This window comes from Podarcis bocagei (assembly GCF_964188305.1).
Source record: "Podarcis bocagei genome assembly, chromosome: 3".
Classification (NCBI taxonomy): Eukaryota; Metazoa; Chordata; class Lepidosauria; order Squamata; family Lacertidae; genus Podarcis; species Podarcis bocagei.
Genome location: NC_138127.1, coordinates 13,163,460 through 13,181,046, shown reverse-complemented (window position 1 = coordinate 13,181,046; position 17,587 = coordinate 13,163,460). Strand labels below are relative to the sequence as shown.

The 17,587-nt window shown below is 47.7% G+C and overlaps 1 protein-coding gene and 1 long non-coding RNA gene across 3 annotated transcripts in view; both read right to left on the bottom strand.

Annotated features, from left to right (window-relative positions):
* Nucleotides 1-12,113, bottom strand: part of RNF144A (ring finger protein 144A) — a 59,612-nt gene extending 47,499 nt beyond the window's left edge. The window contains exon 1 of the mRNA XM_081189218.1: nucleotides 11,747-12,113. The gene's annotated coding sequence lies outside the window, so the exon portion shown is untranslated. The remainder of the gene's footprint in view (nucleotides 1-11,746) is intronic.
* Nucleotides 1-17,587, bottom strand: part of LOC308584520 — a 218,439-nt gene that overhangs the window by 83,629 nt on the left and 117,223 nt on the right. The window lies entirely within an intron of this gene.

Below are 17,587 nucleotides of genomic sequence, written 5' to 3'. Positions count from 1 at the left end.
ACGATGCTTTCTTTTTCTATGCTGATGTGTTTGTTTCCTTTGCCTCCCGCTCCCTCCCCTACCGAATCACTGGAGGAGACGGTGACTAGTTCACACCATCCCAACGGGATTGTTGTTTTGCTCTCAGCTTGAAGAACATTCAGTTGTCAGCAGCACTGGGAGTTCCCAAAGTGAGCCCTTATGGCTAGGATTAGGTCCCATGAACAAAGGTTTAGAGATCCAGGGTAAGGATCACCCTGCCATCACACCTCAGGGTGCCTCGGAGGGCACAGATGCAGTCTAGTAGCAGCTACCAGGAGCCACAGTTCTCTCCAGACGGGAAGAAGCTTTTTGGTGGTACTTCACCTCTGCTCCTTCCAAGGCAGCTACTTTGGCTTGGATGTACCTCTCACAAGTGCTTCTTGGGTGGGGAGTTCCATGGCTTCGCTGGGAGGCTGGCACCTCAAATGGGCTACAAATAACTTCCTGCCTGTCCAGCCCAGGCAAGAAGAAGAGTTTGGATTTGATATCCCGCTTTATCACTACCCGAAGGAGTCTCAAAGCGGCTAACATTCTCCTTTCCCTTCCTCCCCCACAACAAACACTCTGTGAGGTGAGTGGGGCTGAGAGACTTCAGAGAAGTGTGACTGGCCCAAGGTCACCCAGCAGCTGCATGTGGAGGAGCGAAGACGCGAACCCAGTTCCCCAGATTACGAGTCCACCGCTCTTAACCACTACACCACACTGGCTCTCCACACTGGAAAGACTTTAATGGTAGGAAAAGCACATGCCAGGACACCTGCACATCACTTGCAAGCTGCTGTACACAACTTACCCAAGAGCCCCTTGCTATGTGGTACCCAATTCAATGTTCATCTGTGCTGCCAGCTTATCCAAGGTCAAGTATGGCCCTGGAAATATTCAGTTCTCAGAGTGTGTGTTAGGAACCACCACACTCTAACCAGCTCTGTATCAGAGCTAAGCCACAACCAGCTCTCAGAGGGAAATCAGGAGATGGGAACCAGAGGTCAGTAGTTGGGTCATGGAGTGAGACAGTGGTCAGCTGGGGGGTGTTTTTTAGTGGGGAGAGGGAGACACTTAAGCCAGAAGTCAAAGCCAGGAGTCCGAACCTACGAGCAAACAAAAATGTGCTAGAGCAGTACAATCACGGCTGTGGGAAGATACTCCAAGCCACGGTTCAAGTTGCTACTGACACAAAGTCACTGCGCACAGAGAACCAGATTGAGTCTAACCCATAGACATATGTGACAGCCAGGAGCTAAGTAGCTGAGATGGAAGTATTTTCTAAAAGTTGGATATCTAGCTGGAGTCACACCTATCTCCAGGCTGATCCATCCATCCATCCATGCATGCTCTTCCCTACTTCATGACTGTCAGACTTCATAATGGACCATCACCACAGGCAGCAAAGAGTTGCCATCACAAACAGAGGGCTTTTTAGTGGCTGACACATTTAACAGTCAATCAAATAAGAGCTGACAGAAAGATCAAGGGATGCATGTGACTCATGCATGAAACAGGCCTCAGGTGAGAGTTTTGCACCTCAGGTTCAAAGAATTCCCACATGAGGGTGGTCACAAAGCCATCTAGAAATTGGAACAGAATTTAAACGATATTATTTTGAGTGCAGTTTTCTGTTGAAAGCTCATACCTCCAAAAGCTACCCTTTCAAAATATTAGCTAAATGTCTACCTGGGCTGGAGTTCCTATTTCTCAAAAGTCTGGACCCAAAAAGACCTAGTGTTCTGCTTTAGTGTACTGGAGCTTGGAGATATCCTGCTAACATGCTGCTTTATTTCTTCTTCTTTCACATCCTTCTGGAGAAGACAGCAAGAATGGATTACATGGGCAGCTCCTGAATGAGACATTATCTAGAGGCTTTCGAGGGAGCAACTGAGCCATTTATGGTTACAATTGTTTTTTTCAATGTCTGGAACATAATGCGCCAAAAGACCTAAATAGATAAAAAGAACTCTGACTGCTGCTTCTTTTTACCTCCCTATAAAAATCTAGGAATGATACTGTACTGTAAATTATAGTAAACAGATAGAATTTTCAAACCAGTTAATTTTGGAAAATCCAAGAATAGTCCTATTTAATTGGTGGCACTTGAGCTTTTTCCCCCAAAGTACTGCAAAGCAAAAATGCCACATACCTTCCATAAAAAGCAGTTTACTTCAGCTCATACAAAAAAGCAGCATTTCTGAAACACTACTCAGGTGTTCTCAGAGGAATAGGTCAGTCTTTTTACTGAACCAAACTATGCTGGAGAAGCTGGCCTCTGCATTTAACGGGCAATCCAGAAGTACGAGCAGCCAAAACAAAGATGGATGGGTGTTCTATATTACACAGGATGGCAATCAGTTCATAAAATAACCTGAGGCGTGTCGGCAAGTGACGGCATCAAAGGACAACTCAGTTTGGCTGAAACAACTTTCCACCTTCCTTAAATTAAGGGTAGGGGCACAGGCCATTGGTGCTGAGTGGAACTCTGAACAAACAGCCTTTTAAACGCACTGCCGAAACATTTCCACAAACTATGCCTCAGAGCTATGCGGGGAAAAATGAATTGCACTGAGAGTTCAACGCATTCTGTCAGCCTGCCCAAGCAACACCAACAGACACCAACAGCAAGAAGTCATCATCTGTACCAACTGGGGAAAGCTGTCAGATGACGGTTCCCTAAAATATTTGGAGGGATAGCCACACGCCCGATATCATCTGCTGACACCTCTGCTGTTGGAGTTACCCTGGACAGAAAGTGGCCAAGCATTCTCAAAACATTTAACTTCCAGGCATTTTTAAGAATGGATAGATCCCTGAGGCCCAGATCTCCTTAGTTCAAAAGCTTACAAATTTAGTGCCAAGCAATCTAAAAAATCTAAGATTATTTAGTTTTCACTAGCTTCTGTTGTTGTGAATCCCTCCCTTAACTTACTCTACATAATTAAATTGCCTTTCACTATCCATTCCGCTGCCATCTGGCCCCAACTGTTTCTTCCACACACGCATAAATGCACCTCTTAAGATAACCCTTTCACCTATCTGGAAGTAGACTTCAGCCTATGAAAGCTAATGCCACAGTAAACTTGCTATTTGTTAAAATGTCACATAGATTCTTTGCTTTCTTTAATCCGTTCCTGAACCACGTGAGAATCCACCCTCCCCGTCCCCAGTCTGCTAAATTTACCCAAGAGCTAATGAAGAGAAATGTTGAAACATTTTTGGAAGTCCAGTGGGTGACTTCCTCCATGTTTGCTGACAGTGCCAAAGAATTCTGAAAAATTGGTGAGGCAGGGATACCAGCAGCCTTTTCTATAGAGCCATGCCCATGATGTGCTTTATGCTAGCTGCTTATCTGCATGGTGGGTGGTGTTGAAGGTAGATAACGTGACCCTTAAAACAGAACAAAGTAACTACTGCTCAACAGATGCACACTTGGGTGTTGGAGGGCCTTCCCAACCAGTGTTCAAAATCAGCCAGGTGCCAGGCGCTTTTTGCACCTGGCTATTGGCCACATAAGGGACGCGGGTGGCGCTGTGGGTTAAACCATAGAGCCTAGGACTTGCCGATCAGAAGGTCGGCAGTTCGAATCCCCATGACGAGGTGAGCTCCCGTTGCTCGGTCCCTGCTCCTGCCAACCTAGCAGTTCAAAAGCACGTCAAAGTGCAAGTAGATAAATAGGTACGGCTCCGGCAGGAAGGTAAACAGCGTTTCCGTGCGCTGCTCTGGTTCGCCAGAAGCGGCTTAGTCATACTGGCCATATGACCCGGAAGCTATACGCCGGCTCCCTCAGCCAATAAAGTGAGATGAGCGCCGCAACCCCAGAGTCGGCCACGACTGGACCTAACAGTCAGGGGTTCCTTTACCTTTACTGGCCACTTGCGACCAAGTGAAGATTCCTGGGTGCCAAGATGGTGCCTGACATCTCCACCATCTGGAGGTGAATGCCTGGGGATCATTGGATCTTGACTGTTTCCACACACTAATTTCACATCCTGCAGAATTCTATCAGTTAGATTTTATCTACACAATCGGAACAAATTTCAGGAACCAAACTTGGCTTTTTCTGTGCAGTGAACGTTACAGTTAATTGTTGTAGCTTGTCTCCACTTACCCCACCCCACTGCCCTGCTCACAGTTTGTGAAGAATATTCTTATGTTATGAACGGTCCGTGTCACCATGAAGAAAACGAGGTAGGAATAGGCCAATATCTATGTGGACTGTCCCTGGATCAAGTGACTTTCCTTCTCAAAGTTCTTAACCAAGCTCAAGGTTGTCTTCTGCACTAGCCCGATGTTTAACTGATAATCAATCAGAGTCAGTACATCATTTGAAAAATAAGACTTTAGAGCTGTCTTGCCCCAAAATGGCAAATGGACATTCTGTTTTGGCAACTGCAACCCTGGTTTAAGGAGCCATTTGGTGCCTAGCTTATATATCTGAGTTTCTAACACTGTTCCCAACCCCCTCAAAATAGCCAGTTTCTCCTTTGTGATTCAGAAGTACAGTGTGCAGTTGAGGGCTGCTGATGAAATGGACACTATACCCAAGGCATTGGTAGGCAAACTAAGGCCCGGGGGCCAGATCTGGCCCAATCGCCTTCTAAATCCGGCCCGCAGATGGTCCGAGAATCAGTGTGTTTTTACATGAGTAGAATGTGTCCTTTTATTTAAAATGCATCTCTGGGTTATTTGTGGGGCATAGGAATTCATTCCTCCCCCCAAAAAATATAGTCCGGCCCCGCACAAGGTCTGAGGGACAGTGGACCGGCCCCCTGCTGAAAACGTTTGCTGACCCCTGACCTAAAGGTACAATTAACCAAACACTGGTGCCCCTTTAAAGGGATGAAAAAAAGACATTGAGATCACACCAGCATAAGCGATTAGCGAGGGAGCAGCACAATTAATACTATTCCCACCCCCACCCCAGCTAAGGTTGCCAAATGTTTCCTGGCAGGACTCCTGGGTCTTTAACACCTACCTGGCGTGCAGTAATGTAGCAGGTGCAGCTTTAGCAATCCATTCGTCTTCAAGGCAGGAAAAGCTTCATCTGCTATATTTCTGCCTGTCAGGCAGCTGTAAATAGGCAAAGGAACTTGCCAGGACAAAAGAAGAGAAAGTTATTAGCCTTTATTTTTAATCAGCTTACACTGCAGGATGCTCTCTCTCTCTCTCATTATTTTTCCTCTCTATAAAAGAGCTGTTTCGACCCCTGAGCTGGAAGGTATAGCTATTCCACCGTTGTGCTGAGAAACTGCAGATAATTTTGCACAATAGGCCAAGAGCAAGCCTTTGTAAGGGCTCCTTCTTTTGCAGATTTAACTCCATGGTGCTGTAAATATTTACAGCAATGTTCCTTCCATCTCACTCAATTCTTCCCCCCCCCTTCTGTTTCTGGGGAAACCCAGCCAGATAGGTGGGGTATAAATAATAATAATAATAATAATAATAATAATAATAATAATAATAATAATAATAATAATAATACAGTGGTGCCTCGCAAGACGAAATTAATTCGTTCCGCAAGTCTCTTCGTCTTGCGAGTTTTTCGTCTTGCGATGCACGGTTTCCCATAGGAATGCATTGAAAATCAATTAATGCGTTCCTAGGGAAACCGCCTTCAGACCAGGTCCGGGGACAGTCTGTCCCCGGACCTCTTCTGAAGGCTGGGGGGGGGGCAAGGGCTTTTCTTCCCACCCCCAGCATTTTAAAAAACCCCGGGACAGTGGAGGACTTCTCCGCTGTCCGGGCGATCTTAAAATGCTGGCGGGCGGCATTTTAAAATCGCCCCGGAACAGCGGAGGACTTCTCCGCTGTCCGGGGCGATTTAAAAGCCCCTGGGAAGGCAGGCAGGGGGGACAAAGACTTTTGCCCCCCGCCAGCCTTCAGAAGAGGTCCTGGACCTCTTCTGAAGGCGGGCGGGGGGCGAAAGTCTTTGCTCCCCCCGCCTGCCTTCAAAAGCCCTCCGGGACAGGCAGGCAGGGGGGAGCAAAGACTTTCGCCCCCCGCCCGTCTTCAGAAGGTGTTCCCTCCCCGCCGCCCGGCTTCGGAACGATGCTCCGAAGCCGGGCGGCGGCGGGAGGAGGCGTTCCCGCCCCGCCGCCCGGCTTCGGAGCATCGTTCCGAAGCCGGGCGGCGGCGGGAGGAGGCGTTCCCGCCCCACCGCCCGGCTTCGGAGGAGGTCCGAGGACAGTGGGGAAGACGCGCTGCACTTCCCCGCTGTCCCGGATATTTCCCTATGGGCTGTCGTCTTGCAAAGCAAGCCCATAGGGAAATTTGTCTTGCGAAGCGCCTCCAAAATGGAAAACCCTTTCGTCTAGCGGGTTTTCCGTCTTGCGAGGCGTTCGTCTTGCGAGGTACCACTGTAATAATAATTTCCCCTCTTATAGATAATAAGGAAACCCTCAGTAGATATTCATGTTTAAACTGACAAGCAAAAAGGGAAGAGGATGGAGAGATCTCTTGAAGAGAAACCACAGGATCCTCATAACTCCCCATAAAGGCTTGGTGTGCTGCTACAGAGAAGAAATGGCCAGGGAGCAGAAGAGAACAAGAATTCTGAAGGATGTGAAGAGGTCAAAGGTCAGCGAGGGAGGCTCATATAATTAGACCGGAAGATCTGCTGGAATAAAATAAGATTCCTATGATGTAACTAGATTTGAAATAGCCTGGGGTGACTCATGACATTAATGAAATCTGCCCCAAAATATAAGCCAAGATGGAAAGGACGCAGAGAACTCCAATGAATTATGGAAAAATGCAGGCGAAACAGCAACAACTGAGAAGTTTTCATGCTGTCAGTGTTTAGTTAGCAAAGGATGGAATCCCTCGTGATAAGCCATCCAGTTAATTCATCCGTTACACTTACTCAAAAATTAAAATTCCACATTTCATCACCAACTGCAGGTGGCTTCAACTTTGCAAATTTTAAAATCTGCAGGCTTAAAAAACAACCAGTTTTTAAATTTAGGCTTTAATTTTAGGAGCTAAAATTAAATAGCTGTTTTGGAATGCATAGCTTTTTTAGCTTCTGGAATTCATGCTGCTGTTCCATTTATTTTTAACTGGTCTATGTTTCGGGTAATTTTGTGCTCCTAGCATTTAAAACGGTCTAGTTTGCCTTTAAATGGTATTGTGTTTTTATAATAGGTAAGCCGCCTTGTAAGGACTATGCCCATAAAGACAGCTTATAAATAAGTTTATAAGTAAATAAGTACAGCCCAGACATGATGCAACACATGCACATATATTCCTAAATTTTGATTTACGCAGGGAAGAAACCTGCGCCACCTGAAAGCTTGCATACAGCAATTCTGAACGACGACTCGGCCAAACAATACTTATTGCCTTCCTTTCTCCGTGTTCTATTTCTTACACTTCGATCTCACTCTTAGCCTCTTTACGTGAAGCAAGGTTATGGATAAATGCCCAGCGACGCTGCGTTGACAGCATACTTGAGGGTACTATTCCCCCTCCCTGAGCCCATCTATCTCCTTTATGTTTCCCTGCAGCAAATGATGAGTATCCTGAGTCAATTTGTGTGGGTTTCCTGCCAGCGGCTTTAGCAAGGCTCGCTTCAAAAAACATACCAAGAATAGCACATGAGCCTCTCCAGGCAGCAGAGTTGGAGGGAGTGGAGTATTCGCCAGGCCAGCCTATGGATGAGATGACTGGAGCTCCTTTAGAGAACATGTAAGGGGGCCTCTGTGCAGTTCTGCGGTCTCGAAGTGCACCATACAGTTCCTCCTACACTTGGTATTTTTAAGATTAAGATTGCCGGAAGAAATATCAACAACCTCAGATATGCAGATGACACAACACTGATGGCAGAAAGTGAGGAGGAATTAAAGAACCTCTTAATGAGGGTGAAAGAGGAGAGCGCAAAATATGGTTTGAAGCTCAACATCAAAAAAACGAAGATCATGGCCACTGGTCCCATCACCTCCTGGCAAATAGAAAGGGAAGAAATGGAGGCAGCGAGAGATTTTACTTTCTTGGGCTCCATGATCACTGCAGATGGTGACAGCAGCCACGAAATTAAAAGACACCTGCTTCTTGGGAGAAAAGCAATGACAAACCTAGACAGCATCTTAAAAAGCAGAGACATCACCTTGCCAACAAAGGTCCATATAGCTAAAGCTATGGTTTTCCCAGTAGTGATGTATGGAAGTGAGAGCTGGACCATAAAGAAGGCTGATCGCCGAAGAATTGGTGCTTTTGAATTATGGTGCTGGAGGAGACTCTTGAGAGTCCCATGGACTGCAAGAAGATCAAACCTATCTATTCTGAAGGAAATCAGCCCTGAATGCTCACTGGAAGGACAGATCCTGAAGCTGAGGCTCCAATACTTTGGCCACCTCATGATGAGAAGACTCCCTGGAAAAGACCCTGATGTTGGGAAAGATGGAGGGCACAAGGAGAAGGGGATGGCAGAGGACGAGATGGTTGGATAGTGTTCTTGAAGCTACCAGCATGAGTTTGACCAAACTGTGGGAGGCAGTGGAAGACAGGAGTGCCTGGCGTGCTCTGGTCCATGGGGTCACGAAGAGTCGGACACGACTAAATGACTAAACAACAACAACCACACTTGGTATTTGCACAATTCTGCTGCTTCTTCTGAGGCTAATTTTAGGCACCGGCCATCTTTCAGCCATTTTAGCAGATCTGAACTTCCAAGAGCAAGGCATCTGCCAGTAGCAACACAAGAGAAAGTGACAGACTTGACATTCACGCAACTCTGGCTCTTCCAGCCGACAGAGGGAATGGGAGAAAGGGGCTTGCACTCTAAGCCTCAACACTTTCACACTTGCATTTTGAAAATCCCACTTGTGAAGTGCCCAAAGAATGTGTTGCAAAAGAATTTATTATTATTATTATTATTATTATTATTATTATTATTATTATTACTACTACTACTACTATTATATTAGGACGTTTGCTAAACATGTGAACAGGAGGTACAAAGCGTTCCCAGATTGTGAACCAGGTACTCCATAAACCAGATTGGCCCCTTATGTAGTCCATTAATTGGTCCAGGCAAGCTCCACCATCTGGTTCCTTATGATCACAAGGAACTGGTTCACACATGCGAGCCGGCCACTTTCTCTTCCCCACTCATCTCTCAAGCAGCCTCAACCAAGGCCTCCCTGCTTATAGGGTTGCACAGACAACCACAATGATTTCAGGCAGCAATAGCCAGCAGCAATGCCAGTGCTTTTCTAGCCGGAGTGATTGCAGGGATTTCACACAGAAGATCTCCATAACAAGAAGTGGTGAGCCCAATGGGTTCAGGAAAGGGGTGGAAGCACCTTACCAGATTGTGCAAACCAGTGCTTCCCAAACTTGGGTGTCTCCAGCTGCTTTTGGACTACCACTCCCATCATCCCTAGCTAGCAGGACCTGGTCAGGGATAATGGGAAAAGCAGCTGGAGAGCCAAGTGTGGGAAACCCTGCTCTAATGGAAGCCTCCACTGGATCAAATGGCTTTCCAACAAGGGATGGACATGGCTGGATAGCACTCTTGCAACACAAGGCAGAACCAATAAGTGTGAGATGGATGAAATGACTACAGGTGCAGCTGCTCCCAGCAATGTATTCTGAAGAGACAGCCCATCTGAAAATGTCCACAGGTATAAGAATAAAGTCAATTACCCAACAGCAGGGATGGGGAACCTACCGCCTTCCAGTTGCTGTTGAAATCCAACTCATCAGCCCCAGGCAGAATGGCAAATGCTCTCGAATGATGGGAATTAGTAGTCCTAAAAAAACCCATCTGGGGGGGCCACAGGTTCCCCATCGCAGCCTTGCAGCCTTGACCTTCCCGGGGGACATAATAGGTAAAGGTAAAGGGACCCCTGACCATTAGGTCCAGTCGTGACCAACTCTGGGGTTGCGGCGCTCATCTCGCTTTATTGGCTGAGGGAGCCGGCGTACAGCTTCCGGGTCATGTGGCCAGCATAACTAAGCCGCTTCTGGTGAACCAGAGCAGCACATGCAAACGCCGTTTACCTTCCCACCGGAGCAGTGCCTATTTATCTACTTGCACTTTGACGTGCTTTTGAACTGCTAGGTTGGCAGGAGCTGGGTCCGAGCAACGGGAGCTCACCCCATTGCGGGGATTCGAACCGCTGACCTTCTGATCGGCAAGTCCTAGGCTCTGTGGTTTAACCCACAGCGCCACCCGTGTCCCTTCGGGGGATATAATATGTCTCAACAAATCAGAGAACCAGCAAAGGGGAATCTTTGGGCGTTATAATTACATCCATCCATCCATACACACATAGCACCACCCCAGGCCTAAATCCTCTGAAAGCTTCTTAAATACTCTCCCAACGCTTTCCCCTCTGTTCTGGCAGCCCTCCCCACATACTCAGACCTTCAAGTGCGGCCAAAGGTTGTCAGATCTCACCCTTTTTCCCCCTGCAGAAAATCTGCCAGTGGAAAGGATTAAGTTGGGAGATTGCTCTCCCTGCTGCTGCTTCTCCATATGAAGGGATTCCAAGGCTGCCTGAGTATTAATGTCAGTGGAGGCTGTGGATGCTGGCTGCATCCCCCTGCTTTTTTGTACTGTCTCTACAAACCTGCTTCTACCTTGGCTGGGGCGGGGGGGGGATTAAGCGGGGGGGGGGGAGAGTGTCCCATGGGCGCAGAGGGCTTTATAAATGGAGGGTCATGTCAGGATGGATGCCAAATGCGGCAGGAGGACAGCAGGAGAGAAGCCCATGATTATATTAAATTGTGTGCGTACAACGAATTGTAGAGTCGGAAGGGACCCCAAGGGTCATCTAGTCCAACCCCCTGCAATCCTGCCCACAGCTGTGCCTTGGTGGGCTCGGACCACCAGGCTTTGGGGTCAACAGCCAGATGCAATGACCCATTGTGCCACAAGATGCCACATAGCTATCCAATAAAGTACTTCCACAGCCATCTGTACCTGCCTGCCACGGGTGCCAATCAAGTAGGTCTTCCCCCATACACCCTCATTTATTGGCCAGCGTGCAGACCAGCTAAGGTAAATAAATAACCGACGTGAAAACCAATTCCAAGAGAGATAAATAACCAACACAAAATCAATTTGCGCCTCTTGGCGATCAACGACTTGCATGGATATTTTTTTTCAGGGAGATGCTATCTATATAGCACTTTATAAATCAAGAAGCGTTAAGAGGTGGCCCGATCCAACTTCCTACGCTCATTTGCCTGGCGGAGAAGAATGAGGAGAATAGCCAAGGATGCCCACACCCAAGAGGCACACCCACCGACCCAGCCAGAGGGACAGGCGAGAACCTGGAATCCGCATTCCCAGCCGCCCTGGGGGGCAAAGTGAACTTCTTCAAGGCGCCACCTCAGCCTCTTGGGGCTAAAATCTAACCCTGCACACGGGTACCAACATGAACAAAATATTGGGGATGGGGGACCAGGTAAGCTCCGCCCCGCGTAATCCATCACAAGACGTGGCGGTGCGCACAAGCCATTTGAACGGCAATGTCCATAAACTGTGGGGGGGAGGGGGAGCCCCCTCCGTTATTTTATTGGGGGAGGGGGGCGAAGGGAGACCTCGGCCCTAAGAAGGGGCTCCTATGCCCGCATCTTCGTCACCGGGAAGGAAACACAAAGGCGCGCGTCGGTGCGGACGCCTCGGAGAAGGAGCCGCCTCGCCAATCCCCGAGCGAGCGGCCTAGCGAGCGCGCCATCCCCGTCGGATGCAAGCAGACACAAAGCAGAGCGCGCCGCGCCGCCTTACCCTCCTGCCGCCGCCGCCGCGCGGGAAGAAGTGGGGACTGGGGCCGCCGCTGCCTCTTCCCTCCTGCTCTGCTGCTGCTGCTGCTGCTTCTCCTCCTCCTCCCGCTCGCCTGGACCGCCGCGGCTCAGTCTCCCGCGCTGCCTTGCCCGGGTGTTGCCTCTTGGCGCATTGTGTGCGGCTGCCTTCCCGGCGAAGTCTTGCCCGCTCGCCTGGGCGCTTCTGCCTCTCCCTCTCCCGCCGCTCCTTTTCTTCTTCTCCTCCTGCCCGCTGCCCGCCTCCCCGAAGGAAGGGGAGGAGGGGGAGGAGGAGGAGGAAGGAAGGAAGGAAAAGGGAGCAGCTAATCTGAGCGCAAGGACGCCATTAAGCTCCGGCGGCTTTGCAGCCGCGGCGGCTGGGCTTTGAAGCGCGCCGCTCAAGTCGGGGCGCGGCGCGCGCGCGGGGAGGACGCGCCCCCTGCCGGACTCCCCAGTTCGCGCCTCGCTCAGACGGGGCGGAGGCTTGGCGTGGTGGGGGTCTCCTTTCTCCAGCTTGAGAAGGAGAAGCGCCTATGGAGAAGAGGGCTGGCTAGGGGGTAGCTGCCCCTCACAGCGCCCCGTCGTCGAGATGCGCCTCCGGATGGCGCTCCAGGAGCTGGAGGGCGGTTTCTTCACCCGTTGCGAAAAAGCGCCTCTGGGTGGGTTGTGCGGCTGTGCGAATGCCTGCCGTCGACCCGTGACAGAAAGCGAGGAGGGAATTGTGTCCTCCCTGGCCACTATAGGTAGGATGAGTGTGAGTAGAAACTAGCCTACTATAAGTACACAGGTGGGGTTGGACTACAACTCCCCTCATCTCTGACCAGTGGCGTAGCGTGGGTTGTCAGCACCCGGGGCAAGGCAAGTAATTTGCGCCCCTAACCCGTGGATTTGCGCCCCCTAACCCGTGGATTTGCGCCCCCTAACCCGTGGATTTGCGCCCCCTAACCCGTGGATTTGCGCCCCCTAACCCTAACCCCCAGATGTTGCGCCCGGTGCGGCCGGCCCCCCCTGCACCCCCCACGCTACGCCACTGTCTCTGACTACTGGTCCCTGCTGGCTAGGGATGGTTGGGGTTTGTAGTACAACAACATCTGGGAATCCGCGATGGAGAAAGGTAATACAGTGGTACCTCGGGTTACATACGCTTCAGGTTACAGACTCTGCTAACCCAGAAATAGTGCTTCAGGTTAAGAACTTTGCTTCAGGATGAGAACAGAAATCGTGCTCCGGCGGCGCAGCGGCAGCAGGAGGCCCCATTAGCTAAAGTGGTGCTTCAGGTTAAGAACAGTTTCAGGTTAAGTACGGACCTCCAGAACGAATTAAGTACTTAACCCAAGGTACCACTGTAGGCACATTCATTGCTTCACCTGGGCAGTGTGTATGGAGTGCCTGGGCTGCCCAGATGACAAGCCTCGCTGATGTGGTCCGAAGGAAAGCAGAGCAATGCGTTTGGCACCGGTTTGGCTGCAGGAGTTGCTGGAAGGTGCCATCCAACAGCCTTAGGGTTTGTGTAGCCTTTTCTTCTCCTGAAGATATCCCACAAGGCAGTTCCGGTTTACAGTCATTTCTCCTAGATGGGCTACCTTCCCGAGTTGATGACCCATGTCTGCTCCTCGCTTCCTTCTACAGCAGGCATCCCCAACCTTTGGCCCTCTGGATGTTTTGTACTACAATTCCCATCAACCTGATCTGTTAGCTAGGGATCATGGGAGTTGTAGACCAAAACATCTGGAGGGCCGCAGGTTGGGGATGCCAGCTCTACAGCGTGTGCAGAAACTGCCTTCTCGGCTGTTGGACCCGCTATTGGTCTGTCTGCTCAATCCTCCAGAGCCTGCCTTCACTCATTAAGGATTTGATACCTATCAGCTGCCCTCGCTTGGTTTAGCCAGCCAATTGAAGCCATTCCCCTGGTATGGCTGCTGTCACATTCTGACAGCTTATAGGAGCCACAGGTGACAGCTGAATGCGGGGGGGGGGGGGAGTGGACAAACTACTCCAGGAGGACCACAACATGTCTCCCCCACCAGAGGTACTACCTGTCCCCTCACACTCCCATCAAGCACAATCAAGTGGGCAGCATTTTTGAACTGTCTGGTGATGACCTGAATGGCTAATCTGTTTATAACAAAAAAACTTTTTTACTAATTATGAGCAAGATCAACACACTAATTAGATCATTCTCTGGGGCATCAGGAAGAATCTCTGTGCAGAATTGCCCAGGAAAACTACATTGCTGGCTAACTGAGCTAGGAGATTCGGTTCTACAGGCTGTAATACATTCAGCTGCTAAGTAGCTGATATTCTGGATGGACAGCAGACAGCGGTTGTAATGGTAGAGTAGCAATGCTAGTAAGGCTGGAACAGCTTCTTGCAACATGTGTGCTGGTGGCTTTGAGGTTTTAAGGCTTGATGCAATCCATAATGAAATATATGTGGTTTGGGTGTAGACTTGCAAACTTTATTTAGGCAAGATTCCATCTGAAGAGAGGGCAGATTTGGCTAAACTGCTGTGGAATCAAGCCCCATAATTTCTTCTTACATATTTTGAAGGCGGGGAGGGGGAAAACTAATGTCAAAGGCCTACATAAAAGAAATAATAAGGATGGGAGAATTTCTGGAAACACTTTGTTGTATATGATTATGGCAATAAAAATAGTGATTCAGAGAATTACCATTCAAGAAGTTCTTTTTTTACATATTTATTTTGTCCCGGCAGCAAACGATACATCTTTATATAGAGCCTGTGGCTTTGGTCTAAATTGGTGTCTTGCCGATGTAACGTGGGTCATCGTAACCAGCTTAAAATTCATCTTTCAAAATATTACTAGGCTGTGTGGTTAAAGGGACAACATAAAATCCCTCTCAAATGGAAGGGATTGTAGCATAATCGTGCATTACAGTACCTGCCCAGGTTCATTGTCATTCGGAATATTTATTAAATTTTAAATTGCTGTTATTTTTTACCTATGTCATTTAAATCTGTGATATTAATGCTGTATTCTTAGTTTTAGATTTTGATTTATGTGGAAATTGTTTTCCATTTGGTTGTGTATTTTTTGATGTGGTTTATTTATTGTTTATGACTTTTGTAATTATGTAAATCTTGTCATGTTGTAAGCCGCCTTGAGTATTGTTTTTAACTGTGGAAAAGTGGCATACAAATAAAAAATGATGATTTTTTTGAGGATTTTAGGCTTGTCTTTGAAATGCAGTTATTCTCAGGCCAGCTTACAAGTTGTTGACAGCAGCAATAACAAGCTCAAAACTCACATGCAGGCCAACAGTCCTGTTGATGGTCAGAGCATGCTCCGTGCTTGGGGCCTGCAATCTCATGGTCTCTGGCAGTTGCTATCCATAGAATCATAGACTTGTAGAGTGGGAGGGGACCTCTGAGGGTCATCTAGTCCAGCCCCCTGCAACACAGGAATCTCCAGGAAGGAGAGTCCAGTGTTCTTTTTGGAGGTGGGAGAGGAGGGGAGCAAGCTCCCTACAGCGGCTCCTTCACTGACTAATGGATGAGGGCCAAGCTGGTCTCCCCCTTGTCATGATGTTTGTCCTGGATACGACTGGGCGCTGTATCGATATATCGTTCAAAGTACAGTGGTGCCTCGCAAGACGAAATTAATTCGTTCCATGAATTTTTTGGTCTAGCGAATTTTTCGTCTTGCGAAGCACGGTTTCCCATAGGAATGCATTGAAAATCAATTAATGCGTTCCTATGGTCAAAAAAAGTCCAAAGAAAGCCAAATTTGGTACAACAAGAGTTTATTAAGTGCTCTTTAAAGTCACACATACTGTAAAGAGCATTTCAAAATTCAAACCCAGAATTTTTTTTTAAAAAAAGCAGAGTGGCCCAATGGTCAAAGAAAATCATAAAAATGCAGAAAAAACCACAAGCTTCCAGATTCTTGCAAACCCCTCCCCAACTGTTCCCCCAGCCACCCAGCACACAGAAATTCAAATCCAGAATTTTTTTTTAAAAAAACAGCAGAGTGGCCCAATGGTCACAGAAAATCATAAAAATGCAGAAAAAAAACAAGCTTCCAGATTCTTGCAAACCCCTTCCCAACACCAAGTCCTTGAATTCCAAACACCCCAACCCAAAATCCAACCCCCCCCAAAAAAAGTTTTAAAAGCTTAACTTACCAAATGGCTGCAAAAGAAGTTTTGGGAAAGCTTCAAAAATCACCAAAGTCTTTAAAAACCTCAAAAAAGGCTACTATGTACACTGTGTTCTCTGAGTTGCTTCTCGAAGTCAAGTCGCAACTGTATTAACGGTGTTAAGAAAAAGGAAACAAACTCGCAAGACGTTTTCATCTTGCAAAGCAAGCCCATAGGGGAATTCGTCTTGCGAAGCAGCTCAAAAACGGAAAACCCTTTCATCTAGCGAGTTTTCCGTCTTGCGAGGCATTCGTCTTGCGGGGCACCACTGTAATCAATTTGAAGTCCATATTGTGATATCCGTTTCATAGTTTTTGACCCGGGAATATAACTTGAATCAGGATATGCGCTAGGGCGGGGCGATATATCATCCAAAACTGGTTTGAAGTCCATATCATGATGTTGCTTTCATAATTTTTGACCTGGCAATATATTACATTCATGGTGTGTGTGTGTGTGTGCGCGCGCTATGCAAAAATAACTATGTGGGGAAAACTGTGAAGCCAGCAGATGCCGCTCCATAGCTTCATCCTTGTTTCAGACACACGTCACAATCAGTATATTGTGATGTTTGGCTGGCGATACGTTGCAATGTTGAAAATCAGCTCCATCCTTATTTTGGACATTATGTTATCTCGGGTATATTGCAATGTTTAACTGGTGATACATATTGCGATGTTGAAAACCAGATATCTCCCAGCCCTAGTTCTTAGGTAGAAATAGTGCAGGGGAGCATCAGCCTCCCAGTGTCCCTCGAGTCCCTGGTCTTGTAGGCATCCAGTTTTCCCACCCAGATGAACTGGGGCTACCATCTGCTTCATCATTTTGGCAAAGTCCTGTTTCCAAGCTAGTTTGCCAAGGGTTATGGAAGTAGAGGGACATGGCGGGTAGGAGAGAACGGCCGTAGCTCAATGGTACAGCATCTGCTTTGCATGCAGAAGGTCCCAGGTCCAGTCCCCGACATCTCCAGGTAGGGATGGGAGATGTCCCTACCTGGAACCCTGGAGAGCCACTGCTATCCAATGTAAGGAATACTGAACTAGGTGGACCAATGGTTTGTCTTGGTATAAGGAACCTTCCTGCATCCCATGTTTCTAGGCATGAGTGTGGAGGTACTTGGCATCTGTTCTGTGGTGGACTCTCCTTCCTTGGTTTAGGGGCGGTGGGGTGAGAGGGAGAGAATATTATGTTGCGCAAGGAGACTTGCGTTTCGCAAGGCACATGGCGCCACATTCTCTTTTACCAGCCATTTTTATTTATTGCTTTTACTTCCATCCCTCACACAAAAACACAAGCGCATGTAATCCCCCATCTTATTAAGAAAAACAACACTAATGTTTGTTTGTTTGTTATTTATTAAATTTGTATACTTCCCTATACCCACAGTTCTCAGGGTGGCTTCAACATAAAATCACAATATAAAAACACAAAAAATACATAATCACTAGAAACAAGCAATGGTTTTTCCAGTTTTACGACCGTTCGCCTGTTTTAGTTTACAAAAATATTTATATGTCACATCAGAAACATCAAGGTGGTGTACGGCAATATATACAGAATGAAACAATACAAAATAATCTTCAAGATGCCTGCCTAATCTTAATAAAACTTAAACCAAATAGGCACGTCTTTTCCATAGCATTATTTATTGAATTTATATACCGCC